This window comes from Aotus nancymaae, unplaced genomic scaffold, assembly GCF_030222135.1.
Source record: "Aotus nancymaae isolate 86718 unplaced genomic scaffold, 86718_ANA_hifiasm-v0.15.2.pri h1tg000011l, whole genome shotgun sequence".
Taxonomy (NCBI): Eukaryota; Metazoa; Chordata; class Mammalia; order Primates; family Aotidae; genus Aotus; species Aotus nancymaae.
This window is the reverse complement of record NW_026988422.1, coordinates 84765311-84792151: the sequence shown is the minus strand read 5'-3', so window position 1 is coordinate 84792151 and position 26841 is coordinate 84765311.

Here is a 26841-nt window from a genome sequence, read left to right as displayed (position 1 = left end):
TCTTCTAGGGTTTTTATGGTGTTAGGTCTTATGTTTAACTCTTTAATCCATCTGGAGTGAATTTTAGTGTAAGGTGTCAGGAAGGGGTTCAGTTTCTGCTTTCTGCACATGGCCAGCCAGGTTTCCCAACATCGTTTATTAAACAGGGAATCCTTTCCCCATTGCTTGTTTTTGTCAGGTTTTTCAAAGATCAGATGGTTGTAGATGTGTGGCATTGCCTTCGAGGCCTCTGTTCTGTTCCATTGGTCTATATCTCTGTTTTATACCAGTACCATGCTGTTTTGATTACTGTAGCCCTGTAGTATAGATTGAAGTCAGATAGTGTGATGCCTCCAGCTTTGTTCTTTTTGCTTAGAATTGCCTTGGCTATGTGGGCTCTGTTTTGGTTCCATATGAAGTTTAAGGTGTTTTTTCCCAGTTCTGTGAAGAGGGTCACAGGTAGCTTGATGGGGATAGTGTTGAATCTATAAATTACTTTGGGCAGTATGGCCATTTTCACAATATTGATTCTTCCTAACCATGAGCATGGAACGTTTTTCCATCTGTTTGTGTCCTCTCTTATTTCCTTGAGCAGTGGTTTGTAGTTCTCCTTGAAGAGGTCCTTTACATCCTTTGTTAGTTGTATTCCTAGGTATTTTATTCTCTTTGTAGCAATTGTGAATGGCAGTTCGTTCTTGATTTGGCTCTCTTTAAGTCTGTTATTAGTGTATAGGAATGCTTGTGATTTCTGCACATTGATTTTGTATCCTGAGACTTTGCTGAAGTTGCTTCTCAGTTTCAGGAGATTTTGGGCTGAGAGGATGGGGTCTTCTAAATACACAATCATGTCATCTGCAAATAGAGACAATTTGACTTCCTCCTTTCCTAACTGAATACCCTTTGTTTCTTTGTCTTTCCTGGTTGCTCTGGCTAGAACTTCCAATACTGTATTGGAATGTATAGGAGTGGTAAGAGAGGGCATCCTTGTCTAGTGCCAGATTTCAAAGGGAATGCTTCCAGTTTTTGCCCATTCAGTATGATACTGGCTGTGGGTTTGCTGTAAATAGCTTTTATTATTTTGAGATACGTTCTGTTGATACCTAGTTTTAGCATAAAGGGCTGTTGAATTTTGTCAAAGGCCTTCTCTGGATCTATTGAGATAATCATGTGGTTTTTGTCTTTGGTTCTGTTTATGTGGTGAATTACATTTATAGACTTGCATATGTTGAACCAACCTTGTATCCCTGGGATGAAGCCTACTTGATCGTGATGGATAAGCTTTTTGATGTGCTGTTGCAGTTGGTTTGCCAGTATTTTGTTGAAGATTTTTGCATCTATATTCATCATGGATATTGGCCTGAAGTTTTCTTTTCTTGTTGAGTCTCTGCCGGGTTTTGGTATCAGGATGATGTTGGTCTCATAAAATGATTTGGGAAAGATTCCCTCTTTTTGGATTGTTGGGAATAGTTTCAGAAAGAGTGGTACCAGCTCCTTTTTGTATGTCTGGTAGAATTCGACTGTGAACCCATCTGGACCTGGGCTTTTTCTGGTTGGCAGGCTATTAATTGCTGCCTCAACTTCAGCCTTTGTTGTTGGTCTATTCAGGGATTCAACTTCTTCCTGTTTTAGGCTTGGGAGGGTGTAAGTGTCCAGGAATTTATCTTTTTCTTCCAGGTTTACTGGTTTATGTGCATAGAGTTGTTTGTAGTAATCTCTGATGGTAGTTTGTATTTCTGTGGAATTGGTGTTGATATCCCCTTTATTGTTTTTTATTGCATCTATTTGATTCTTCTCTCTTTTCCTTTTTATTAATCTGGCTAGCAGACTGTCTGTTTTGTTGATCTTTTCAAAAAACCAGCTCCTGGATTTATTGATTTTTTGAAGGGTTTTTTGTGTCTCTATCTCCTTCAATTCTGCTGTGATCTTAGTTATTTCTTGCCTTCTGCTAGCTTTTGAGGTTTTTTGATCTTGCTCCTGTAGCTCTTTCAATTTTGATGATAGGGTGTCTATTTTAGATCTTTCCTCGCTTCTCATATGGGATTTATTGCTATAAATTTTTCTCTAGACACTGCTTTAAATGTGCCCCAGAGATTCTGGTACTTTGTGTCTTCATTCTCGTTGGTTTTGAAGAACATCTTTATTTCTGCCTTCATTTCATTGTTTATGCAGTCAACATTCAAGAGCCAGTTGTTCAGTTTCGATGAAGTTGCGGTTCTTTAGTTTCTTAATCCTGAGTTCTAATTTGATTGCACTGTGGTCTGAGAGACTCTTTGTTATTATTTCCGTTCTTTTGCATTTGCTGAGGAGTGATTTACTTCCAATTATGTGTTCAATTTTAGAGTAACTGTGATGTGGTGCTGAGAAGAATGTATATTCTGTGGATTTGGAGTGGAGAGTTCTGTAAATGTCTATTAGATTTGCTTGGTCCAGATCTGAGTTCAAGTCCTGGATATCCTTGTTAATTTTCTGTCTCGTCGATCTGTCTAATATCGACAGTGGAGTGTTAAAGTCTCCTACTATTATTGTGTGAGAGTCTAAGTCTCTTTGTAGGTCGTTAAGAACTTGCTTTATGTATCTGGGTGCTCCTGTATTGGGTGCGTACATATTTAGGATCTTTAGCTCTTCTTGTTGCATTGATCCTTTTACCATTATGTAATGCCCTTCTTTGTCTCTTTTGATCTTTATTGATTTAAAATCTATTGTATCAGAGACTAGGATTGCAACTCCTGCTTTTTTTTGCTCTCTGTTTGCTTGGTAAAAGCCCACATCCTCCATCCCTTTATTTTGAGCCTGTGTGTATCTTTGCATGTGAGATGGGTTTCCTGGATACAGCACACTGATGGGTTTTGACTTTTTATCCAATTTGCCAGTCTGTGTCTTTTGATTGGGGCATTTAGCCCATTTACAGTTAAGGTTAATATTGTTATGTGGGTCAATTCCACAAATTTTTATGTGTTTTTATTATCATTCCATTCAAATATTTTCGCATTTCTCTTATGACATATTCTTTGACCCATACATTATTTAGAAGTGTGTTGTTTAATTTTTAAGTATTTAGAATTTTCTAGATATTTTATTATTTGATTTCTAATTCCTTTGTAGTCAGAGAACATACTTTATATGATTCTAGTGAGACTTGTCTTATGTCTTGCTGAATGTACCATGTACATTGGAAAATAACTATATTCTCCAGGTTTGGGGTGTAACTGTAAATACTTAATTCCTTTTTTCTCTCTTGTTGCCCTTTGTCTCTTGTTGCTTCGCTCTTATCGCCCAGGCTGGAGTGCAGTGGTGTGATCTCGGCTCCCTGCAACCTCTGCCTCCCAGGTTCAAGTCATTGCCCTGCCCCAGCCTCCCAAGTAGCTGAGATTACAAGCACTTGCCACCACACTTGGCTAATTTTTGTATGTTTAGTAGAGATGGGGTTTTCCCATATTGGCCAGGCTGGTCTCAAACTCTTGACCTCAGGTGATCCATCCACCTTGGTGCTGGGATTAAAGGCATGAGCCACCACACCCAGCCACAATTCTGCTTCAATTCTTGAAGCCTATTTTATCTGATATCAACATACGTTAATTTAGAATTTTAAATGTATTGTTCTAGTATATTCCGGCCTTCTGTAATGATAAACTAGAGGTCATTTGATGTGGTGTTCCTCTGTCCAAAATGTTTTATTTTTCTCCAGTTGCTTTCAACATTTTCTCTTTCTCTTTGCGTTAGAGCTGTTTGACTGTGGGTGATTGGGTGCGGCTTTCTTTGTAGTTTTCTGCTCAAGGTTCTCTGACTTTCTTATCTGTAAATTTAAGTCTTTCATTAAATTTGGGAAACCTTTTGGTCCTGATTTTTTCAAAATTTTTCCTTCTTTTCCTAGTCTCTCTTTTCCCTCCATTCTACCAATTACACTGATAGTAGATTTGTTGGTATTGTCCTGTGGGTTTGTGAGCCTCTGTTAATTTTTTCCAATCTTTTTCTTTGTACTTTTCAGATTGAGAAAGTTCTCTTGGCCTATATTCAAGTTCACAGACTCTTGTCATGTCCGTTCTGCTATTAAGCCCATATGAAGAATTTTTGTGTTGTATTTAAAAAAAATACTTATTTTTTTAACAGCAGTTTTAGGTTCACAGAAAAATTGAGAGGAAGGTATAGAGATTTTCCATATACCCACCTGCCTACCCTCTACCCCCATGTACACCTTCCATAGTTATGAAAATCCCCCAGCACAGTGGTACGTTAATTACAATTGATAAACCTACATTGATACATCATTATCACCTAAAGTCCATAGTTTACATGAAGGCTCATTCTCAGTGTTGTACATTATATGGGTTTGGACAAATGTACAAGGACATATATCTAACATTATAATATATACATATATTATATTTTGATGCTCTAGAATTGTCATTTGATTCTTTTCTATAATTTCTCTTTATCTTATGACACTTTCCATTTTTACAAGTGTGGAGAACATAGTTTTACTTCTGTCCTTACTTTTAAATTCTTGTTTAATAATTTTTACATTTGGGTCATTTTGGAGTTAGTCTTCATCTATTATTTTTCCCTTGTGGTAGGTCATTTTCTTATTTCTCCTATGTTGTGTAATTTTGGATCGTATCCTGGACATTGTGAATGCCATCTGGATTCTGTTATATTTCTCGGAAGAACACTGATTTTTTTAAAAGGCAGATTATTAACTTGATTGGACTCAAACTGAAAACTCTTTCCCCTCAAGCAGTTCGAATCTTAGTTCGGTTCTTTATCCTAAGTTTGAATTCACCTCTCACATACAAGTTTCAGGTTTCACTTAGAGAATTTGGGGTGCTTCTTCTGTGCTTGTCTCTTTTCCAGAATTACTCCCTCACACTCCAGTGGCCCTAGTTGTTCTGAACTCTGTCCTCTGTTCTTCAGGACAGAAAAACTAAATGTTTTCTTTTAGAGATTTAGTCACTTCATGGTGACAATTTTGACTTGCCCTCGGGCTAAAAGCTATAAAAATGGGAATTTCACCTCTTGCCATTTTTTTCCTCCAAATATTGGCTTGCTGCTAGTCTCCCTGCTTTTTATTCACAGTCTAGTGAACAGAAGCCTTAGCGTATATTTTTATCCAAAGTTGATGATCGTTATCGCAGGAAGGTCTAGGAGAAGCTTACTTGGCCATATTAGAAGGAAAATGACCCCACCTTTTCTTGAGGTTAAATGCATTTTATTATTAGACAACCTGCATGGTGTGTTCTCTTCTGAAAAGCGACGCCAAAACTCCAACTAGATCAAGGTGAAAGTAAGCGAGGAGTTCAACATGACATCAGTCCCATTTGTCCAAGTCCTGGCCCACTTTGGTTTTTATAAAAAAGATAGAAAATATGTATGTTTTTCAGAATTTACACAATTTTCTATTGCTTAGTAAATCTTTATTGAATTATACCTTAGATTATATTATGGGCATCTTCCATATCATAAAGCAGTTTTTAAAATGCAGTTTTTAGTATCTACATGCCATTTCATCACATGGTCATACGTACTTAGCTATTTTCTCATCGTAAACTTACATCATTTCTATATTTTTGCCAGCATCAGTTATTATTCCAGATGTTGGAACATCTTTGAACCTAAACCTTTGATGACCTATCTGACTACAGAAGGAATCCTCTCCTCTTAACCACTGTTTCCCTGCATTGTTTTGCTGGATTCACTGACGCCTTTTATGCCTCTGTAAATATGCTACTCGCACAGGGAAGCCTCAGTCTTCCTTCTCTCACTATTTGGGATATGGGCTTACCAAGAGTTAATTACCGCGTTTGTTCCCAGACCTGTTTATACCAGTTGCTGTGATGTCATTGGTTGGAATACTAACCTATGAAATGTGAGTGAGAAAAGAAGGGTGGCTGCTTCTATATAAACTTTAAAAACTAAGTCGAATGCTTTGGGGAGACTCAATAAAGTGAAGTAATAATACAGTTGCTGTAAAATTCGGCTATGGGCCACGCAGCTGTGAACAATTTGAGAAATTAAAATGGTAAATTGCAGAAAGAGTCTACTTTCAGATTGTCATCCAAATGTCTAAGTTTGTGCTCCCCTTTAAAGAAACTAAAACTCAAAATGAAGAACATGAACTATATAGGTGTGTTTTGTGCAAGAAAGAGGGCACATAATTCTAATTGGAACATGAGCGATACTCAGAGAAGAGCCTTGGTCCTTTATTGCAAGATTGGTGAGAAAATTCACATTTTTATATTGTAACTTATAACAAAATATTTATGGTATATTTGCACCATTGTTTAAGATTTCTCTATTTAACTGGCTGGTCCCGAAAGCATGAAAGAAGCCGGCCAGATTGTCCAGTTGCTGGTCCTGAAAGCATGATACTTCAATTGTATTTCCTCAGGATAGAGTCTCAGAAATGTAATTACTTTGTATACTTTAGACTATTTTAGATACTAATCCCTGTTATCTAATTTCCCACTTTAATGGTACTTCCTCAGGACAGAGTCCTAGAAACATAATTACTGTATATTGTTTAGACTATTAATACATATTCCTTAATTTTCCACTAGTGGGGTTATATCAATTTATGTTCTCACATAAATTAAGCTTTAAAATTTGTCCCTGAGACACCAATGTCTTCTCTCCATCTTCAACAAGCAGTTATATGGTGGACTGGGTGACTGGGTGACTTGGCCTGAAACTTCTTGAAAAAAATCTCTAAGGCTGTTCTTTGTTCCAATGAAATGGATTGGATTCCTTCTCTGTTGATACTGGATGTCTTTATGTGAATTCCAGCCTCAAAATAAAACCCTAACCATAAAAGCATCGAGATTGTTCACTAAACACAGTGCAGACTTCATCTATCGCTTTATCATATTCAAATGATCATAATTTTTGTATCCTGGAAGGAACTATAGGGATCAGCTTAGTAAACCCTTTCTTGTACAAGTTGAGTCCTGGAATGAGGAATAGGGAAAAGTGTTGTCTTCATCCCTGAAGCTTAGTGGCATCTCAGCTGAGCTCAGAGCTCAAGTCTCCTGGGTGCTGTCTACTGACTCTCTCGTGTATATCATGTTGCTTTGGACGGTGAAGGGAAGAAATGCTAAAATTTACCAAGTGAAGTCACATTTCCAAGGGGAGGGCTGTGCAGAGTGTTGTCAGATAATGTCTATAATATGAATCTACATATGAGCTAACATTTAATGAATGCTTCAACGAGCCAGACACTATTCTAAGTGCTTTACCTGAGTCAAATTACCTTCTTATCCCATGGAAACCTCATAATGGCTCTCTGAGGCCCCATTTTATAGATGAGGAAACCGAGCAGCAAGAAGTTCCCATGGTTTTACAGCTAATAAGCGGTGGAGTCAGCATTTGCTTCTCACAGCCTCACTCTGCAGCCTGGATTCTTACACGTCCTGTGAAATTACCTCTCCACGTGTCGGGAGAATGACATTTATTTGCTGTCTACTCTGAACCAGGCATTTTCAGATATTTTACGTGCTTAAAAAGACTGATCTTCACAATCTCATTGTCAATGGGAGAAAGTAACTATCAGATACGTTAAATGACTTGCCCAAGGAGGCAGCTAGGAGGTAGCAAAACAAGAAATTAACCCCAAACCTGACTAACTCTGAAGCCACTGGTTTTGTCAGGAAACCACGCTGCTGCATCACATAGATCAGTGGTTCTCGTGGTCTTGGCTGCACACTGGAATTACCCAGGGAGGGTTAGAAATACCCAGGTCTGGCCGGGCACGGTGGCTCAAGCCTGTAATCCCAGCACTTTGGGAGGCCGAGGCGGGTGGATCACGAGGTCAAGAGATCGAGACCATCCTGGTCAACATGGTGAAACCCCGTCTCTACTAAAAAAATACAAAAATTAGCTGGGCATGGTGGTGTGGCCTGTAGTCCCAGCTACTCGGGAGGCTGAGGCAGGAGAATTGCTTGAACCCAGGAGGCGGAGGTTGCGATGAGCCGAGATCGCGCCATTGCACTCCAGCCTGGGTAACAAGAGAGAAACTCCGTCTCAAATTAAAAAAAAAAAAAAAAAAAAAAAAAAGAAATACCCAGGTCTGAGTCTACCTCCAGAGTTTCTGATTTAATTGGGTTGGGGTGCAGCTTGGGCAGTGGGATTTAAAAAAAATCCCAGGGGATCCTAATATGTAGCCAAGGATGCCACCCCCTGCAAAAGACACAGATGGTTTTGGTCACACCACACGATTCCATTTCTTTGTCCATATATGGGAAGAGGGTTGAGCACACCCATAAGGACATGTGTTCAGCACCATATTGGGTTCCGAGGGCTGCCGTGACAGATGACCACAAACCAGGAGCTGAACACGGCAGAAATGGATATTGTCACAGTTCTGGAGACCAGAAGTCTGTAGTCATGGCATCAGCATGGCTGTGCTCCCCGAGGGTGCCTCAGCCCGGTGTCCAGCATTGCCAGCAAGCCTCGGTCCTCCTCCGCTTCACACCGCTGGTCTCTGGCTCCACTGACCTGCGACTTTCTTCCCTCTGTGCCTCTGTCCCCCTGCGTCTGTCTCCTCTACTTATAGGGACACCAGCCATTAGATTTGGGGCCTGACGTAACTCAGTGTAACCTCATCTCTGAACTCATTGCATTTGCAAAGACCCCATTGCCAGAGAAAGTCAGATTCTGAGATTCCAGATAGACATGAATTTTAGGGGTTACTGTTAATCTAGTACAAACAGAAAATCAGGTCACATGACATTCTGAGAGAATGTCATGAGTCTCTAGGGAAAGTGAAGATAAAATTATCTATCTTTTGGTACCATCCAATTTTTTAGAAAGATACTTAAAGTATCATAAATATCCTCCTCCTCTCTGAAAAAGCAGCCATCTTGGTGCATGTATCACTGAGTCACAGAAAGACCTGTGTCTGCCAACCCCGTTACTGCCTCCAGGTCCCTTCGGCATGTTGAGGAATACAGGGATGCCACTGGGGGTAGAAGGCATGGCTTTCTTGTCCAAACTGTATGTGAGTGTGCACAGCAAAGCTATGGAAAAGGTCATTGTCCCCAGTGGGGAATTTTTGAAGGAAAAAAAAATCAGTTCTGATTCTCCTTCTACTGTAAGGTGACAGAAGAAATTCATAACCCTGTGTCAGTCATCAAAGAACTATCCAGCATCCTTCCAAATATGGTTTGTAAGACCTTGTGCGTTGAAATAACCAAAATTTGGAATTTGGATTTTAGACCATTATTTTACTCATTTGCTTTCTTTTTCTAAAATGGGACCTTGATCATAATTGAAAGTACAGTCATTGAAAACCTAATGATATGGTTTGGCTGTGTCCCCACCTACATCTCATCTTGAATTGTAGCTTCCATAATTCCCATGCGTTGTGGGAGGGACCCGGTGGGAGGTAATTGAATCATGAGGGCGGGTCTTTCCTGTGCTGTTCTTGTGATGGTGAGTAAGTCTCATGAGGTCTGATGGTTTTATGAAGGGGATACACCTGCTCTCTTGCCCACCACCATGTGAGACGTGACTTTGCTCTTCATTCACCTTCCCCCATGATTGCGAGGCCTCCCCAGTCATGTGGAGCTGTGGTCCATTAAACCTCTTTCCTTTATAAGTTACCCAGTCTCAGGTATGTCTTTATTAGCAGCCTGAGAACAGACGAATACACCTAACAAGCTGATTCCTTAAAGGACATTCATAGGTCAAAATTGTATAGCCAGAAATCTACCCTTATTTAGCATTTGCCCCACGATTTGGAAATAAATACCTCCTACAAATAACACCACTGTTTTACACACTGGCTTTCTGTAGAGAACACTAGCGACCCAATTATTTCCATCTCTAATTGATCTTGATAGTTAAACTGTGTTACACTTTGATAAGCTCCTAATTTTCATTTTAGAAATGACAGAAAGGATTTAGTTGTGAGAAATGGCCTTTTTTCATCGGAGGTCATCACTGGAATTTTCCCCACCTCGGCCTCGCGAACCATGAGCAAACGCTTTTTCCACATCCTGCTCATTTGTGACACTTCTCTTGACCCTGGGCAGAGTGATACAGACAAATACGACTCAGAGATCGGCAATTGACCTAAGGTAAACGTCGTAATTGGTGCAGAATCAGTGGACTCGTTTTGTTTTGGGCGCTCTTTTCCAGTACACCAAGTGAATCTTTATGAAGCCTCAGCAGCAACATTTAGGCAATTTCTTAAGTAATAAATATCCGTTTCTACTCGGAGAAAAATCTTGGCCTTTCTGTCTCAATTTAGTCTTCCTTAAAAAGGTTACATGTGGATCTAACTTGGATTCAGCCAAGTCCTCAGGCAAAAATTAAAGGATATTCAAAAATGTATCCCTCAAGAAGTGCCACAGAATCAGATCCTCAAAGGCTCACCAGATGATGTTATTGCAAACATGTAGTCCACTAGATGTGTGAAACTACAAAAATACCAGGACGGGTTATGTGTTTCTGAACTGGTACCTGACAAGGATTTTGACAGCCATATGCACTGGGAAGATGGAGACGCTGTTGCCATGGAAGGCATGCCTGCTCTAGATACCGTCCAGCTCTTCAGTTAATGTGCATGGAGAGGACCCGTAAATCCCTAATAAGCCACAGCCTAGCATGGAGCTTCAAATTACCCACTTAACAATGACCTTGAGCTTCTGCTGTAGAGTTTTCTTTTTTTGGGCCCCCAAAAGTCGCAGAACAAACACCTGTTCATTTCATAGAGAAATAATTAGCCAATGCAATATGTCACTTTAAAAATCCATGAAAAGATGATTTGTGCAGCTTTTCATTTACCGAGTTTATGGGAGACCTGATATTAGTGAACTGAGAAGTGAAATATATTTATGTCTGAAATATGACTTCTTCAATTCTTTGCTGGGGGTGGTTGCTGAACAGAACCCTGGGTGCACCCCAAGCACGGGGTAGTTAGAGAACTGACGCTGCACGTGGTTCGTTTGGATTTGGCTGATTCCAGCTCGATCAGGGTCATGCGCTGGTCGGGGGAAGTGTTGAATATTACAGTCCTGGAATCTGCAAAAATGGTTTTGACGAAGTCCTAGGATGAGCCTCGAAGGCCGCCGCTTGGACACGGCAGGTGATGTGGCGAAGCGGCTGGAAAGGCCGCCCGTCTTGGGCCTGAGCCTGCAGAGACTCGGGTCAGCGCCTGCTTGGAGAGCATAGAGACCGGCCCCGAAAATGCCCGTCTGAGTGGAAGTCCGCTGCTTCTCACTGACCATGATGAATAGCCTGCTGTAGCGGAGGGCATTGCTAGCTTCAACGGTGGCAGATGAGCCCGGTGAGTGCCGAGGAACACAATGTTCTTCGAAGTGAGTGATAGTCACACGTGGCAGGCCGGGGAGCCCGTGTCAAGAGCTGTGGTGCGAGGTGTTCGCGTTGAGGCCCACGGTCTTGCTTTGCACACTTGCTTGGTGGGAGGCTTAAGAAAGACTGAATGTGGTTTTTTTTCTCGGTGACTCTTGGGGCTGGGGGCGAGAGGAGCAGGGTTTGAGCCTGCGCTGGTTTGTCGCACGCCCAGCTCCAACACCCCCTGGCGGAACCCCCACCGGGCTCTTATTGAATCCCAGGCCCCTCTCTGGTCCCTGCCCACGGTGAGCAGGAGGAGCCAGCCTACTTCGCAAGTTAAACAGTCCCCGGGACTGGGTTCCAACACCCTGATAGAACAGGCCTTCCCAGCCTTGGCTTTCAGTGACATCTTGGGGTGTCTTCGGTCAAGTCAAAGGAGCTTGCAAAATGAACTTTGATTTGCTTGTGAAAATACCTGAGCTTTTAAAGAAGGGTGCATGTCCTGAAATCAAGTGACTGTGTCTGGGGCGTGGAGGTGAGGGAGGCATCTGTGGTGTGCTGCTTCGGCTGCGCTTTCACCGGGCGACACTTGAAATCGCGGGACCAGCAGGAGCTTGGGTCAGTCCTGGGTTTGACCCCTGGTTCTCTCACTGCTGGTGACTCTGGCAGGTTGATTACATCTCTGCCCTTCAGTTTTCTAATCTAGAGAGTGGGTGTGATAATGTGTGCCCGGAGAATTAAGAGAGCATGTGATGCACGCAGAAGGTTCCAGCACACAGTAGGTGCTTCAGAAATGGTGACTTTTTTTCTTGTTATTATTAGCAAAATATCAACTGCCCTCAATGCCTGTCCTTATTCCGTGTAAAACATCCTGCACAGATCCTGAAAATGCTGTCTGGTATGGGCAGATAATTGGAGAAGAAAGTGGCCCACTGAGCAGAAAGGAAACAGACCCACAGAAGTAAATTCCCACAATTTGTCCACATGAACAGAGAAGTCTTTCAAGATCTCCCCAGTTCCCTTCCACTTTGTAAGGAGGATGCTCATTCCCTAGGGAGCCCGGTGCCCTTTCGAGAAGAAAGCCACAGACAGAAAGTTAAGTGGATTTAAATGTAAGCAGGTCCAGAAAGAAAACAGAATTTCCTCTTCAAGGCTTAGGAAAACAATTAGAAATAAACGAGGCCAGAAAGCAGAGCTAATAACAGGAAGATGAAGACTCCCAGCCACTTCATGAATGCTCTTGAAAGGGGAAGCCAGAGAAACCCCGCCGGAGTCACCCTGACCTTGCCGTAGACTTCTGGTTTCTTGTGACTCCTACCCTTGCCTCCTGGGGAATTTTCAACTTAGCTGCTCCGTGGAAATGTTTGTTCTGCTGCTGAGCAGAAGATATTGGCTCTGGAGGCCACAGTGGGCTGAGGCCAGACCCTTCCATCTGTCTGTGACTCTCCTGCTATGGCTCAGGTCGGGGCTTCCGGGACTTTCACTAACAGGACTTGGAAGTGGGAAATTTGCTCCTCTTGGAGGAGAAAGGGTGCATGATGTTTGTCCTTAGTAGCAGAGATATCACTTTTCTTCTTCTTTTTTTGAGACAGGGGCTTGCTCTGTCACTCAGGCTGGAGTGCAGTGGTGTAATTTCAGCTCACTGCAATCTCAACCTCCCAGGCTCAAGCGATCCTCCCACCTCAGCCCAGAGTAGGTGGGACTACAGGAATGGGTGTGCTGGGACTACAGGCTCCGCACCTGGCTAACTTTTTTATCTTTTGTAGAGATGAGGTCTTGCTACGTTGCCCAGGCCGAGATCAGTTTTGACTCCTGATGGGACACAGGGGAAGAAACATCCTGGTGCCCGCCGTAGCAGATTGATGTCTCCCTGTGTCATGGGTCCTGCCTCCTGGAGCTCGTAGGGAGAGGAGAGGGATGGCTGAGAGCAGGTGGCTTTCTCTCAAGGGCAGGTCTCCACTCTGGGTGGCTCTTCTCGGCTGGGTTTAGACCCTCTTCCTCCGGGCTTGTGCTGTCCTTGACAGACTATGCTGACTACTGCATGGCCGAGTGCAGGCCACAGCACATCATCCGAGTGAGAGCATCCTTGAAGACGGGGCCAGGTTTCAGGTTTCAGGCACAGGCCCTGGCTCCACGTGGATGCTCGATCGCATTTCCTGACTGGACCATAGAGGAATCTGGCCTCTCATTCCTGGGGGTGGGAAAGTGCCCTTACGACTCTTCTGAGGAGTCTGAGAAGCAAAGATGAGCTGGTTTCTCACCATATTCTTTTCCTGCCGTGTCAGTGTTTGCAGCTGTGGCTTTTACGGCCATGCCAGGAGCCTCGTGAGGCTGGCAGAGGCCCTGGTGTCGTGGCAGCCCCGTGCTGTTAGGCAAAGCATGACCTATCTAGCCTCACTTTGGTCCCTGCACATTGTCAGTCCCAAGGATGGCGACTCCTGATGTACCGAGTGACCCTGTCTTCGCCTTCCACTGCCGTTTGACCATGGAGTTGATGACTCTGGCGTTTCTTCAACTCGATGACCATTTGTTGTGCAAAAGTGACCCTGGGATCCTCCATGTATCCCGAGGATGACAAAGCATTTTTTAAATAACCGTTGCCAACTCAACTCGATGCAACAGGGTAACCAAGACACAGCAAACAAGTCATAAAATGATGGAGCAAGTAGGCCAGCAGGAAAGTTAATGTCAGCGTCTGTTCTGAACTTCTCACACCGCCCCATGCTTCAGAGAAGGGGAAGCAGAACATCGCGGTTCGCCAGTCCCAGGCAGCCTGGTAGGACAGCCATGCCATGACCCCGAACCAATGGATGGATTCATTACACCGAAGGCTGGAAGGAACCACAACATGGGATGCATACTTAGGGAAATATGCACACAAGTGGGTTTATTTTTCTTATCTGATTTTTTTTCTTGTTTCTGGTGCAACATGAGCACTGTTGAATACTTGGCAGCTAACTTTCCATACTTGAGTTGTTTGTCATTTCTGGGGCTGCTGATGCTGTTATGATTTCCCTTTCGGGAGGAATTTACAGGCACATGTTGACCCAGCTGAATGGGAACAGGGAGCAACGGGGAGTTTACGAACAGGGACCATCACCTCCTGGAGAGTGCGCGCTCTTTTTCTGGAGGACGGCGTGGGCACAAGTGGCGCACTGTGCTGTTGGGTCGGCCATCGAATGCGCTGCCCCTCCAGCCTCCAACACCCAGATCCTCTCCCCTCCTGGCCTTGAAATAAACCTGACTTTCCTTTCAATAATATCTGGGAGTTGGAGTTGGAGCGCCCGTGCTTTGCTGTTGGAATACCAGGGACGTTGGCTCTTGGTAGCAACCGTTGCTAGGCAAGGTGCGATTGCCTTGAGAGCCCGGCAGAGAGAGGACGGAGGTGAGCCGGCGGCGAAAGGGCCAGGTGGGAGGAGGCAGATGGGGCCGGTGCAGCCAGGGTGAAGGAGCACGTGAGGGGGCCCTGGCAGCTGCTCACCTGCCCTGCCTCTGCGTTCTCCTCCTCTCAGCAGCCTGCCTTTCCAACATCCACTCCCGCCTCCTCTCTCCCAAGACCCAGCCCCTCTCATTCCCACAGAGACACTCATGGACTCATTCGCCACCTTTTCTGGATGTCTCCAACCTGCCATGGGCTGGGGGTACAGAGAAAAATTGGTGATGGGGCTCAGAGCCCTGTGGGAGAGGCAGATACCACAGCCACAAAACCACTGTGTGCCTGGCACCCTTGCAGTCACCCCGGATGCTGCCAGCCCTTTGTCCACAGCCCTCTGTTCCACCCAGAGGCCACCTGCAGGCATGGTGGGGGGTTGCTGTGTGCAGTGATGCCGGTGTTGTGGGAGGTTGCTGTGTGCAGTGATGCAGGTGTGGTGGGGGGTGGCTGTGTGCAGTGATGCAGGCGTGCTGGGGGGTTGCTGTATGCAGTGATGGCCTACTGGGAATGCGTGTTGGCCTCAGAGTTACCCAGGAGGGCCCAGCAACCTTGGAAGGCTGGGAGCTGCTGGGACAGTTGCGAGCTACGTTCAGGCAGTCGCAGGGATGGGTTCCTGTGCCCTGCTGTGGCTCCAGAATGAGCCTGTTATCGTCCTTCTTGCCCTCCCTGTCTTGCTCTCCCACAACTCTGTGGGCTTCCCGGGCCACCTCTTAAGTATGCGACTTGTAGGTTTGCTTTTGTGCAAACCGAGGCAGCGAGTGTGCCAGGAAGCTGCTGGGAGCGTGGGGGCAGGCAGCCTGCCTTGCCTGGAGAGGGCGGCTGGCAGAGCCTCTTCAGAGGGTGTGTTTGGTTTGTTTCTAGAAGGGTAATTTCTCCAGTGGGGAGAAGGGTGTCCTCCAGGCAGGAAAGAGTGTGGTTTTCAGGAAAACAAGGGTAGGTATACAGGGCAGGGCTCCGTCAGGGCAGCACTGGAGAGGCCGGCCAGGGCAGTTGGTGAGGTGCCTGGGGTCCCACCTGGGGCCTTTGAACCCTTTTTTGCTGAAGGTGGGGATCCCTGTGAGTTTATCAGCAAGAGACGCCCAAGCAGATTGGAGTTTGAGCAAGATTCCCAAGGCACTGGGCGTGGGGTGCTGGGAAGGCAGCCTAGGGGGAGGAGCAGAGCTGGGGAGAGCAGGTGAGCAAGGAGCAGGACCAGGGAGGAGCGGGAGTGCCGGGGGCTCTTAGGGACCGGGGCGCAGGTGGCAGCCACCCCAATGTCCATAAAGGAATGGACAAACAACCAGAGTATCCGGCTTTAAACCAGAAGAAAATCCTGACCCGCAATACAGTACCAATGAACCTTGACGCCATTGTGCTGAGTGAAATCACCTCCACCCAAAAAGGCTAATTCTGCAGGACTCTACTCTAGGTGCCTTGATCGGCCAAGTTCATAGACAGAAGGCAGGATGGTGGCATCCGGGAGCTGGGGGAGTGGGAGAAGGGGTCTTTCTGTTGAATGGGGGCTCTGGAGGTAGGTGGTGGGGATGGTCGTGCAATGATGGGAATATACTTTATGCCACCGGAGTATACATTAAAACATGGTTAAAATGGTCAATTTCACCTTTTATAGACAATACCCAAATAATCATAATTTTAAAAATACTTAGGGACTGGGTGTGGGGGGCTAGGGAGAAAGAGAGAAAAGGAGAAGGCAGCACCCTCTTAGGAAGTCAGACACACAGGCCCAGAGCCCAGCACCCGCGCCGGAGTCCTGGCTTCCTGATCTCTAGCAAACCCCTCAGCTTTCTGTTTTCTCACCTGCGAAAGGGACCATCAGCAGGCCGTACCTCGCTGAGCCACTCTGGGGAGTAAATGTCGTGTTACTGTCAAGAAGCTAGGACAGCGTATGGTGGCCGGTAGGATAATTGCTTCGGTTCTTTCTTGTATGGATACATAATATTTTACAGGGTAAAATTTTAGGGAGTACATGTGGGGTTCCAGGCACAGAATGTGTCATGATCGAGTCAGGGTTCTTGGGGTGTCCTGGCCAACTCCTTTCTCTAGCAGGGCCCCTGATGAGCCAGGCCCAGCTCCGTGATGCTGCCTCTCTCCAGAGACCTCCTGACCTCCTGACCTGCAGAGCGGGAGGCCACGCCCACGGCCACTGCCCCAGGTGTCCACAAGCATCTCAGCGCCTCACCAGCCCACATAGCTCCTCGTTCATTGGCTCGTGGGGAATGAAGGACAGTTTCTGAATCAAATGCTGCGCTTCAAACTGAAAGGGAAACTTAGCAGATAAATGAGAGCAGCAACACTACATCACTGGCCCGTGAGGCTGCAAGTCTTCTTTTCCCTCCAGATTCACATCTAACCTTTAAATCTCATCCCGGGGTGCCTCTTGGTCCTCCTTGGATTGGTAGTAAGTTGTACACAGGCTACTTCTTGTAAGACGATGAGAACCCTCGCCGACATTTTGCAGCAGCTTACTCTGAACTTTCCCTTATTCTTTCTGCCTGGATGCATTATTTTCAGGAAATCTGTGTTGTAAGGCAGAGGTAGGCAAACTGCGGTTGTGGGCCAAGTCCTTCCCACAGCCTGTTTTTGTAAATAAAGTTTTATTGGAACACAGCCAAGCTGGTTCGTTTGCAGCTCATCTATGGCTGCTTCCGTCCTGCCATAGCACGGCTAAGTAGTTGCGACAGAGACCATGTGACCTGCAAAGCCCAAAATATTTACTGTCTGACCCGTTACAGCAAACTCTGCCAATATCCTGTTGTAAGAGATGCTGAAATGTTTAATTCTTTGAGGACTGGGGCACAAAATTATGTTGTTTTTTTTTTTTTTTTTAAATCCACCATGCTAAAAGAAGGAAAATTCGTTTACTTTAGTATGTCCTGTAACGGTCAGGAAGTAATCTCATGAAGCTGCGTGTCAGGGCGAACGCTAGTATTTGAATGAGCACCTGTCAGCCGGTGAACGAAACCTGGGAGAGGATTTGAAAAGAACACAGTGACACGATTCATCACGTTTCTCTCCATCTCACATCTGGGATGCAGGCCAGCATGTGAGGTAATCAGATCAAAAGACGTGGCAATTTTACGTGCATCCCCACAAGTTTACGTGCATACGTTTTGCGGGGAGATCTTTCTGTTTGAGAATTCCTCACGTATTCAGACCTCTTGGTATCACTGATTGAACATATTTTTGCACGTGCCAGTCTAAGTCTATCCAAAATGATGGCAGCAATCTGGAACGCCACGATGGGAAAAGGACTCAGATCTGAGCAGGGTCCCCACGTGCACCCCGCCTCTATGGGGCGCTCCAGGGTCCGAGAGGAGTCCCCTAGAGCTGCATGGCTCCCTGTGTCATCTGTTCAAAGTTCTCCCACCATTTCGGATCAATTAGACCCGGGTTTCTCAGCTGAGGCCCTCCTGACATTTGGGGCCAGGTCATTCTTGGCGGTGTGGTGTGCTTTGAGCCCTGTGACTCAAACGCTGCCCCTTCCTACCAGCTCCCCCCGTTGGGATAACCCCTACTGTCCCCACACATTGTGAAATATCCCCTAGAGGGCAAAGTTACTCCCACGTTGGAACCTCAGAGTTAGTTCAGGTGAGGTAGGAGGCAGGACTCAACTCCGGAGGCAGGGCTCAGACACTGGACCTAATTGAGGACTAACTATTAAAACAGGTAGGGGCCAGGGAGGAGCAACATGGATGCGACTCTCCCGTCAAGGGCTTTCGTGGGGCCTCTGGTGCCTGGCGCTGCCCTCGGGAGCCAGAAGCTCTCCGAGTCTGAGTGCTGACATCTTGCAGAAGGCTCTTGGTGGTTCCGGTTCCTCCATCTGCCCGGGGAGGAGACACTTCCTTCCTGGTTGTCTTTGATCAAAAATGCTGGTGAGAGAGCAAGCGTCTCTTTAGTTAAAAGGAGGTATAAATTATTTCAGTGATGGAGAAAGCCCGGTAAACACATACACATATCCAAAATATAGGTCTTTTTCAAACTGGAGAAGCTTTTAAAAGAAAGAGGTTAAATAAAATAAAATAAAACAGTTAATAAACTTGAGGGTAAAATATTTGGCTAGACAGACAGCAACAGAAAGGTTGGAATGCCTAAATGCTTCAGAGAGAGCTGATAATCAAATGACTTTCAGAAACTTTATTTCTCTCTGAGTACCATTTTATGTAATTTTCTGACATCGAAACAACAGCTCTTCTCCTTGTTGGAAAAAAAAAAAAGAAAAAGAAAAGAAAATCAGTCCCACCTCACAATCAACAGAATCATGGTTTTGACTAATCTCTATAATCAGAAGCTAATTTGCCTTAAGAATAATAATAGTAACAATGTGCCTGTTATGAAAGAGTGTGCTTTTATCATTTTATTTGCCTGTGATTATGTAAATTCTAGATACACGGTGTGGAGAAGCTGCAGAAGCTGCCCTGTGTTTTCTGTGGGAGCCAAGGGGAGCCGTGGAGAAGGGCCTTCTGCCGAGGAGAGAGCCAGATTTCACCCCCCTGTGCAAAGAATTTATTTTTTGCAGATTGGCTAAAGCATTTGATAGTTTAAATACAATATGTTGGAAAGATGGCTGAGCAGAGAGCCTTCCCTGCTGTCCACGCCCGCTTTCCTCTGTCTCAGAGAATCATGAACGTTCTCTCTCGTGTGCCTGCCAGGAAAGGCCCTTAACCTGTGACAAGAGCGCCCAGTCTCCATCCTTCCCCTTCCCACTGCAGCCCTGCTCCAGCCACACAAAGCTCTGTGGCCCCGGCTCAGGGCCTCTGCTTTATTATCCTTCTGGGAGGCTGGGGTCTGGCTCCTCCGTCTTCCCAAAGGGTGACCCTGGGAAACGACCCCCTCTGCTCCCTCCTGGCCACAGTGTGTCGAGAAGATTGGGCCAGAGCAGCTCCTCTGGCCCTGTGAGTGCCGGGGGAGCGTGCAGATTTGCTGATCCCAAGACTGTCACCCTGTGTGTCTCGGAGGTGGGTGCTGAGCTCTGTCAGGGACTGTGCCTTCGGCTCCAGCCAGGGCAGAGAAGGTGTGCTGCTCCGGGTTCCACCTTGGGAAGGTAGCAGCCAGATTATTTTTGCAAATCGGTGCTTTCACTTGTGAATGTCCCTTATTTCAACATCTCTGCAAATACCTCCTCCTGATTAAATCACCACGTTCCGGCTCCTCAGCGCCCTTGCAGAACAGATGTGTCTGGCCTGCGGTCAGGATTGCACAGTGGCTGAGAGGGCAGGCCGGGGACAGATGGGGGGCTTGGATCTTGGCTCCGTTGCTCTCTGGCTGTGTAGGCAAATGACGTGACAGCGTTGTACCTCAGTTTCCTCTTCTGTGAATGGGAACAGTGACTGTGCTTCAGGGAAGTGTTCTGTGGAAGAGCTCCGTCAATGGCACGCTTCAGGGCTCCCGCCTGGCAGAAAGGATTCTGATCTCATTTTTGTTAATATTGAACAAGCCTCGGTCAATGAAAGAACTCAGATCCTAAACAATGATTTCCCACGGGGCTTCACCTGCTGTCGTGTGGAGACTGGCATCTAAGTGAGCATTTTCTCCACAGCAGCCGCAGGGCTCGGCGCTTTGCCTGCCTTCGTTCACGTGGTTCCCATGACAAAGAGTAAGGGAAGTAGGTGTCTTCATTAGGTCCGACTTAAAAGGGGGACACTGAGGCATGGAGAGGCTAAGTAAGTTCTCAGCATCGCACCGCTGTTAAGCGGCAGAGCCAGGGACCCAAATGCAGGCCTCCTGGCTTGAGGGCCACACTCGTCACCCAGGTGTCAGGTGTGGTGCGCGGGGCGTTCTCACCCTACCTTAGGTAGCAAAAAGGTTGCCCGCCTTCATCTTCCCATGATTCTTCTCTATTTTTAGTCACCTTCCACCCAGGGACAGAACATCTGTGTACATTGGGAGCATGGAGTGAAGTGAGAGGAGGCAGTACTGCCTCAGAAGATCGCAACTTGTCCTTTGGTCTGTCCGATCGATCTGACTTTGCATCTCCTGGGCTGGGCACCTGTTCCCCGCCCTCCGTTGCTTTGGTGCTGCCTGTGCCTGGCCTGCAGTCCTCATGCTCTGCTGTTCATCAGTGTGCTCGTTCACGAAGAAGAAGAAAGTGAGGGAAGAGGGAAGAGGGAAGAAGAAGGGGAAGGGAAAGAAGGGGAAGGAGGAGGAGGAGTAGAGAAGAAGAAGAAAGAGGAGGAGAAGGAGGAGGAGGGAAGAAGGGGATGGGGGAAGGGAAGAGGAATAAGAAGAAGACAGAGGAGGAGGAAGAGGAGGAGGAGTAAGAGGAGAAGGAGGAGTAAGAGGAGGAGGAGGAAGAGGAAGAGGAGGAGGAGGAAGTGGAGGAGAAGGAGGAGGAAGAGGAGGAGGAGGAGGAAGAGGAGAAGGAGGAGGAAGAGGAGGAGGAGGAGGAAGTGGAGGAGAAGGAGGAGGAAGAGGAGGAGGAGGAGGAAGTGGAGGAGAAGGAGGAGGAAGAGGAGGAGGAGGAAGAGGAGGACGAGGAGGAAGAGGAGGAGGAGGAAGAGGAGGAGGAGGAAGAGGAGGAGGAAGAGGAGGAGGAAGAGAGGAGGAGGAAGAGAGGAGGAGGAGTAGGAGGAAGAAGAGGAGGAGGAAGAGGAGGAGGAGGAGGAAGAGGAGGAGGAAGAGGAGGAGGAGGAGGAGGAAGACGAGGAAGACGAGGAGGAGGAGGAAGAGGAGGAGGAGGAGGAAGTGGAGGAGAAGGAGGAGGAAGAGGAGGAGGAGGAGGAAGAGGAGGAGGAGGAAGAGGAGGAGAGGAAGAGGAGGAGAAGGAGGAGGAAGAGGAGGATGAGGAGGAAGAGGAGGAAGAGGAAGAGGAGGAGGAGGAGGAAGAGGAGGAGGAGGAAGAGGGAGGAGGAGGAAGAGGAGGAGGAGGAAAAGGAGGAGGAGGAAGAGGAGGAAGAGGAGGAGTAGGAGGAGGGAGGAAGAGGAGGAGGAGGAAGAGGAGGAGGAGGAAAAGGAGGAAGAGGAGGAGGAGGAGTAGGAGGAGGAGGAAGAGGAGGAGGAGGAAGAGGAGGAGGAGGAAAAGGAGGAGGAGGAAGAGGAGGAAGAGGAGGAGTAGGAGGAGGAGGAAGAGGAGGAGGAGGAAGAGGAGGAGGAGGAGTAGGAGGAAGAAGAGGAGGAGGAAGAGGAGGAGGAGGAGGAAGAGGAGGAGGAAGAGGAGGAGGAGGAGGAGGAAGACGAGGAGGAAGACGAGGAGGAGGAGGAAGAGGAGGAGGAGGAGGAAGTGGAGGAGAAGGAGGAGGAAGAGGAGGATGAGGAGGAAGAGGAGGAGGAGGAGGAAGAGGAGGAGGAGGAAGAGGAGGAGAGGAAGAGGAGGAGAAGGAGGAGGAAGAGGAGGATGAGGAGGAAGAGGGAGGAAGAGGAAGAGGAGGAGGAGGAGGAAGAGGAGGAGGAGGAAGAGGAGGAGGAGGAAGAGGAGGAGGAGGAAAAGGAGGAGGAGGAAGAGGAGGAAGAGGAGGAGTAGGAGGAGGAGGAAGAGGAGGAGGAGGAAGAGGAGGAGGAGGAGTAGGAGGAGAGGAAGAGGAGGAGGAGGAAGAGGAGGAGGAGGAAGAGGAGGAGGAGTAGGAGGAGGAGGAAGAGGAGGAGGAGGAGGAGGAGGAGGAGGAAGAGGAGGAGGAGTAGGAGGAGGAGGAAGAGGAGGAGGAGGAAGAGGAGGAGGAGGAGTAGGAGGAGGAGGAAGAGGAGGAGGAGGAGGAGGAGGAGGAGGAGGAGGAGGAGGAGGAGGAGGAGGAGGAGACACTGCTTCTCATATTTCCTGTCTTTGCTCATTGGCAGTTTTCATGGATCTCTAAATAGCTTGAGGACCAAAGGTCCTAGGAAGCAAGGGTCCCACGACTTCACTGCAGGCTGGGGCATGGGGGATATCGGGGCATGTTTCAACACGAAGCTCAGCTACTTCCCTCTCCCAGTTGCTAGAAAATACTTTGTGGAAACACATATTTGGTGAAAACTAAAATTTCACTAAAGACAGTTCAAGTTCTGAAGACAATTTTCTTTGCTATGGCTGAAAACCACATTTTCCCAAACCAAATTACAGTGAAGGTAAGCCAAAGAAGTCCTGCTTTTGTTGAAAACTTGACTTTAGGGTATGATTTTGAAGTTTTAGAGTGTTGGGAAAATTTCTAATTACAGAACGCGGCACAGGCACAGAAGAAAATGTGTAGGAACCTCGAGTAATGGACTGGAGAAATCGAATAACCACATCCCATCCCTCCCCAAAGATGAAAGTTGCTCGTGGCCCATGTGCATCTTGGTGTGTTTCATTTTCTGTGGAGGGTTTTGGAGTTAATTAATTTTCAGACAGATCATTTCTTCTCTTCCCAGCTGTCAGAGTGCTTCCTCTAAAGCCAGCCAGGAAATCCTACGTGCACAAGGTCCACCAGCCATTTACGAGGATGCCTGAGGGAAAACGCAGTCAGAGGTTCCTCGCAAAGCTCAGAGAGAGATCTGGATTCTGAAATGTTCTCCTCTACATTCTGAGAGGCATTCAGGGGCAGGGCAGAGAATGAGAACGCGGAGGATTACTCATCCCAGCCCTGGGGCTGCTCTGCAATTATAAAGGAATGTTCTGGAGGCTTTTGCTGGTTGGGGGAGAGGCTGGATTGCAAAGCAGCAAGATAATTAGGCGCAATTGAATTAACTAAAGAATAAGTGTCAGCCTTGGTTACACACAACCCCCTAGTGCCTTTTTTGTTTCGTTAGATCATTTTTAAACAGCACCCAACACACCAAGAAGACAGTTAAGAAAGTGAAAACAAGTGAGGAGAAGGTAGACACCATTTGCTCTACCCGGAAAATACAGAATTGGGCGAGATCCCTGCACACGCCACCCCGGTGGCATTGCTACCTTACACACGGCTCACACCTGGCGATCGCCGGGGTGTGCGTGGGTGTGTGTGCACGTGCTGGTGGGAGCTTTCTTCCCTCTCCTTCAGTTCGGCCTGTCTTTGGTGGGTGTGGACAACCTGGGCAGAAGACATTTTCTGCAAGGGGTGAAAGTCCAGCTCTGAGGGCATTCCCAATGCTTTGTCCTTTCTACCAGAGACAGGGAGCGGACGCAGAGAGCGCAGGCAAGGGCTGGGGGCAGCCTCGCATTCTGCTGGCCCGGCTGTGGGACCCCGCGCGGCTTCTGCCCAGGGGAGAGGGAGCCGTGTTCCCACTGGCACAAGCCATAGGTGGTGTCCGCTCACTGACCTCTGCATTGGGGAGCTGTGCCCACCTGAAGGGGGCACCTGTACTGATTCCTGTGCAGCTGCTGTAGGCGCTGACGGTGGCTCTGGGGAAGGGAATCGGCTTCATTGATTACATTTGTTAGATGCCTTCTGTTCAGAGATATCCAATCAAAATAGGATCCCATCCTATCACTCTCCTTCCTTCTTTTCCTCCCTCCCTCCTCTCCTCTCTTTCCTCCCCCTCCCTCCCTCCCTCCTTCTCTCCCACCCTCTTTTCCTCCCTCCCCCTTTCTTTCCTCCCTTCCTATTTCCTTCCTTTTCTTCCTTCCACACCTCTCTCTGCCTTCCCCTTTCTTCCCTCCCTCCCTCCTTCTCTCCCACCCTCTTTCCCTCCCTCCCCCTTTCTTTCCTCCCTTCCTATTTCCTTCGTTTTCTTCCTTCCTTCCACACCTCTCTCCCCCTCTTCCCCTTTCTTCCCTCCCTCCCTCCCTTCCTTCTTTCCTTCCTGCCCTCTCTCTTTTGTTCCTTCCATTTCAGTTCTGCTCAAGGAACACATACCAAGGTCTTCTTTGTCCCAGGTAATGTGCTGAGACCTGGCCCTGTGGGTTCTGGTATCAGATGGGTAATGTAGGAGGGGGTCCACCAAAATTGGAGATTTCTTCAGAAGCAGGTGCAGTAGATCCAACCAACCAGAGTTCTTTGGGGGCGCACGGTGGGTGAGGAGCTGGGATGGGTACAAAATTGTCCCTCTGCATCTTCCCTTGAGTGAGCGTGCAGTGTTGGGAATGAGCTCGCCCTCCCTACAGAGATTGAGCACCTTCGGCCTTAAACCTTTTCCTATGATTTAAATTTTACCAAATGCATGCACTGATGCATTGCTGGTAGAATGAGGCCCCCTTTGAGGTAGGGTTGCCAGATTTAGCTAAAACAAACAAGCAAGCAAATAAATAAACAAACAGAACCCCCCCCACCCCAGCATGCTAGTGGGCTTCCTGCAGCATTTGGGACACACTGACACTAAAGTCTGTGTGTGATCTGACATTCAGTGTCACCAAGTGCCCCGTGCAGTAGCCCCCGTTTGCCTGTGGCTTTGGTTTCTGTGGTTTCAGTTACCCGTGGTTATCTGAGGTCTGAAAATATTAAGTGAAAACATTCCTGCAATAGCAGTTCATAAGGGTTACTTCACATGCCGTTCTGAGTCGCTTGATGAAATCGTGTGCCATCTTGCCCCATCCCGCCCTGGGTGCGAATCATCCCTTCGTCCAGCGTATTCATGCTGCGGACGCCACCCATCCATTAATTAGTCACTCAGTAGCTGTGTCAGTGATCGGACTGAAAAACACCATGGTATATATGCACGTATGCATATGGATGTGCGCAGATGTGGACACACGTGTATGTATGTAGGTGCAGGGTTCAGGCGTCCGCTGGTGGTGTGGGAATATATCCCACAGGTAAGGGGGTGCGACTGTACCTTCTCCGGCAACTTTTCTCTGAGAGGACTCAGTAGACATTCATTAAAACCAGGCAGAGATGAAGAGATACTGAGGTTTTATGCCTCCACCTTTTAACTCTTGAAAGAGGTTGAAATGCATACAATGTAAACTTTTTAATTACAAGCAACGGTGCGGCTGCAGAGTTTGTGTGGCGTAGTGGAAAGGCACAGCCGTGTGGCCCACTGGATGCACATCCCATTCCTGACTAAAGACAGCTGCCATTCATCCTGCTGGTCCTCAGGACTGGCTGCCACGTAAGCCTGGCTCTCTCCCTGGACACACAGTGGGATTGCCTTTCTCCACTTTCCTCTCCGTTAGGAAAGTGGAATGAAAGAGGAGAGGAAAATCATTTCTGCAAGGAGGCGTTTATTCTACTAGGCTTGCTATGCCTCGTGGAACAGGAGTGGGGGCGATGCCAGGTACTTCCCAATGGCTGCATAAAGTGCCAGAGCCCCGCTGGCCCTGCCCGGCCTCTGCCACAGTGACCCACAGTGACCCACAGCACTCCACGTGGGTGCCCGTCGTCGACCTCGGCAGAAAGGGTGACCTGATGCCATCTCAGAGCAGAGCGCCAGCCCACCAGAGGGAGGCATTCAGACTGGCGACTGTGCCAGACCTGGGAGTTTAAGACCAGGCTGGGCAACATAGCGAGACCTATCTCTACCAGAAAACACAAAAATTAGCTAGGCGTGGTGGCACATGCCCGTGGTCAGTCCCAGCTAGTCGGGAGATTAAGGCAGGGGGATCACCTGAGCTGAGGGAGGTGGAGATCGAGGCTGCAGTGAGCCTAGATTGTGCCACTGCACTCCAGCTTGGGGACAGAGTGAAAGTGTCTCAAAGAAAAAGAGAGATTGTACTCATGCAGCACCACTGAGCTTAACTTGATGGACACGCTTGGGTGAACCTCTTAACTTTCTGTGACACTTGACTTCCATATCTGAAAAATAGAGAGGATATGGCCAATCTTCTAAAATATAAGTCTTTATTCTGAAGTAGTTTAAGACTCACAAGAAGTTGTGAAAATAGCACAGAGTTCTGGTGCAGGCTGGGGCTTACATAAAGAGAATTTAGCATAGTTCGTGGAAAAAGCTGGCTGGGTTCACCTGAGGCCTAAATTTCCTGGTGATCAATGGCTATTCCAGAAGTCACCATGGTTAAAAGTTGTTCTCAGAATGTTCGCGTGGTGTACCCGGGAGGGTAGCAGCTCCTGGAGTGCCTGGCCACCTGCCACGTGGCCGGAGCATCCTGTGGCCCGCTTGTGGGGGACAGTCCTGCTTACGATGAGCCTGCTTGCTGTAGCTGCAAGCTGACATTTAAGGTTTCTCGTCTCCCGAGGAGCTGGTCCAAAGGGTTATGTAAGTCTTCTGTCTTAGACGCACTGAAAAAACACATCAAAACAATACAAAATGCCTACTGAAACTGCATGAGCGCTAAGAAGGCAGGAAGCGCTCCTCCTTCCCTTTATAACCAGCCCTCCCTGGCC